The sequence below is a fragment of the Callithrix jacchus genome, chromosome 10, assembly GCF_049354715.1.
Source record: "Callithrix jacchus isolate 240 chromosome 10, calJac240_pri, whole genome shotgun sequence".
Taxonomy (NCBI): Eukaryota; Metazoa; Chordata; class Mammalia; order Primates; family Cebidae; genus Callithrix; species Callithrix jacchus.
The window spans coordinates 83,479,618-83,483,392 of NC_133511.1; positions in this window are offsets into that span (position 1 = coordinate 83,479,618).

Here is a 3,775-nt window from a genome sequence, read left to right on the forward strand (position 1 = left end):
GAACCTGCTGTCATCGGCCAGCCTGTAACCATTACACTGTTTGCACACATGGATTGTGGAGAAATAACATTTCCTTCAATTTCTCAGTGCTCCTGTAAAAAGCCCTAGCCCCCTGAGACTTGGAAATGTATATGACATAAAGGAAAAGAATTTGTGCTTTCCCCTTCCGTAGAAGCATTCTGTCCTTTACATAAGCAGGAGAATCAGATCTGTAGCTATTTGTCTAGTTAATGGTGCTGTTCTAAAAGGATAATAAAATGTATCTGCCCATATGAGACATGTGGAATAGTCAGATTCATAGAGACAGAAAGTAGAATGATGATTACGAGGGGGGCAGTGGGGAGGGGAGAATGGGAGTTATTATTTAATGGGTACAGAGTTTAGTTTTGCAAGACGAAGAGTTATTAAGATGGGCGGTGGTGATGGTTGTACAACAGTGTGAATGTACTTAATATCACTCAACTGGACTTAAAAATAGTTATGATGGTAAGTTTTATGATATGTGCATTTTATCATAATTTTTTTTTCTTGAGATAGAGTCTCTGTCACCAGGTTGGAGTGCAGTGGCACGATCTCAGCTCACTGCAACCTCCACCTCCCAGGTTCAAGCAATTTTTCTGCCTCAGCCTCCTGAGTAGCTGGGACTACAGGCAAGCACCACTATGCCCCGCTAATTTTTGTATTTTTAGTAGAGACGGGATTTCACCCTGTTGACCAGGATGACCTCAATCTCTTGACCTTGTGATCCCCCTGCCTCAGCCTCCCAAAGTGCTGGGACACAATTTTTTTAAAAGGATAAAAAAATTCTTATCTCCCCAAGGGGGCCAAAGGGTTACAGCTAGGGTTAGGTTCCCAGGTTATGGTCCCAAGGTGCCAGGAAGACTAGAATGCTATCTCCCTAGGTATTCCTTTATTTTATTTGTTGTGGGTGCATAATAGGTGTATATATTTATGGGATATAGGAGATGTTTTGATACAGGAATGCAATGTGAAGTAATCACATCATGTAAAATGGGGTGTCCAAGCCCTCAAGCATTTATCCTTTGAGTTACAAAGAATCCATTACACTCTCTTAGTTATTTTTAAATGTATGATTAAATTACCGACTATAGTCACCCTGGTGTGCTGTCAAACACTAGGTCTTATTCATCCTAATTATCTTTTTTGTACCCATTAACCATTTCCATCTCCCCGCCCCCCAGCCTTCCGTTACTCTTCCCAGCCTCTGGTAACCCTCCTTCTACTCTCTATCTCCCTGAATTCAATTGTTTTCATTTTTAGATCCCATAAATAAGTGAGAACCTGTGACATTTGTCTTTCTGTGCCTGGCTTATTTCACTTAACATCATGACCTCCAGTTTCATTCATGTTATTGCAAATGACAGGATCTCATTCTTTTTTATGGCTGAATAGTACTCCATTGCGTGTATGTACCACTTTTTTTTTTTTTATTCATCTGTGGATGGACACGTAAGTTGCTTTCAAATCTAGTCTATTGTGACAGTGCTGCAACAAACATGGGAGTGTAGCTATCTCTTCCAGATACTCATTTCCTTTCTTTTGGACATATACTCAGCAGTGGGATTGCTGGATCATATGGTGGCTCTATTTTTAGTTTTTTGAGGAAATCTCCAAACTGTTCTCCATAGTGGTTGTACTAATTTACATTCCCACAAACAGTGTATGAGGGTTCCCGTTTCTCCACATCCTTACCATTAATTTACATTCAAGAAAGTTAAGATTGAAAATCCAAGATTCTTTCCATCCCTTCTCAAAGAAGCAAAGGTTTTTGTTTTCTTTTTTCCCTTCACCTTTCAGGAGAGGAGGCAGGGACAGCTGTCTAACTTCTGTATATAAATGGAGAAAACCATTGTTTTTGGTCTCTCATGTATGGACTGTCCTGCCACTCAGGGAGATTTTTCCTATAGGCTTTAAACACGCCATGCAGAGATAAGGTCTGGGGCAAGGGAAACTGACACACTTAATATTTACTGTAAGGTAACTGACAAGAGATCTGTCTGTTTTACCTCCTGTGTGCACTGAGGATAAAATTAATAAAAATGAATACTAAAGCCCCACATGTACATATGTGTATACCCACATGCATGCTTTCATCTGGTGGTGTATTGGGGGTTCCTAGAGAAAGAGCTTAGAAGACTTTCTTCAGAGAGGAGAAGTTGCTACAGGTGTAAGTGCTACAGGTGTAAGTGTGGGGGCATGGTAGGGAACAACCCTTTGCCTCAGAGCCTACCCTTAGGAAGCTCCATCCTCAAGAGTGAGATTGGCCCCAAGCTGCTCTTTCTATAGCATTCATCCCAGATTTTAAGTTACTATTAATTTCAGGACCAAGAACTATTTCTAAGCACTTGATCTGTATTTATTTTGATCTCATAATTCTAGAAAGTTCTATTTAAACCCCCTTTATAGCTGGAGAAACTAAAATGAGATTTAAGAAATGTGACCAAGGTCAGATTTCAGTTCTCGCCTCAGGACTTTTGGGGAGCAAGTGTTGGAACCGTCATATCTTAGCCTTGGGGGTCCTGTGGTCATGTAAGACCACATACTATTTTTCACTCCCAACTGTTGGCCAATTACCTAGCCCTGGCAGTTGAGAGTTGGTGAGGATTTTATATACTAAGGGAATGAACCCCTGGTGTCTTGGCCATAGGCCCCTTTCAATATAGGTCACAGGCAGAGGAAAAGGAAAGAACAGGTGAAAAGGAAGAGAAAGGGCACTTCTGGGGACAAGGGTTCTCAGGGGACACCCCTTTGTGTCTGCCTAGATCCATTTCTCCTTCGTCTGTAGCAGCCCCCAGTTTTCCTTTTGGAACCCACTCTTCCCCTTTACCTAGTCCATGTGTTACTGGAGGGGGTCACTCCAAACCCTGGCTACAGGGGCAGGTGTGGACCCAGGTCTGTCTTATCAGAGATGGCCACAGTCCCATTTTGAGCTAGTCAGAGTTAAGTCCTCAGGATTTAGCTGAAACTATTAGGAAAAAGGTGGGCTGTTTCCCCTGAGGTTGCACTACTTTGTAGAATACGTTTAGAATAGCAGAGGCCAACTTGGCACCATGTGGAAAGAGCCCATCTGGGAATGAAGCCAAACAGAGGAGTCCAGAGACAGTGCACTGGTTAATCTTACATGTCAACTTGGCTGGGCCACAGTACCCAGATATTTGGTCAAACACATCTAGATATTGCTGTGAAGGCATTTTTTAGAAGAGATTAACATTTAAATCAGTAGACTTATCCTCCATCATGTGGATGGGCCTCATCTAATCAGATGACAGCTTTAATAGAAAAAAAGCCTGATGTCCTCCTAGGAAGAGGGCATTCTGCCAACAAACTGGCTTTGGCCTGGAACTGCAGTATTAGCTCTTCCCTTGTTTCCAGCTTGCTGGCCTGCCTTGCAGAGTTTGGCCCTACCGGCCTCCACAATCTTGTGAGCCAATTCCTTAAAATAAAAATGTCTGTCTCTTGCTTCAATTTCTCTGGAGACCCCTGACTAACACAGATGGCCAGAATAGATTCATCATTTTAGTACCTTGATCCAGCCAAACCCAACATCATATACTTCTGTTTTTTTCATGCAATTGGTCCTCTTCACTTGGGTTTCTGTCACTTGGAACCCAAAGGGTCCATTTCAAGAGGGAGCGGTGTGCTCACATTTACTGAACTCTCATTCCATGCTAGGCTCAGTGCCCTCCTTTCATGGTTGACCGGGCCTTAAAGGGTGCATAGGAGTTCATGTAGCATGAGGAGGACAGGGTAGAGT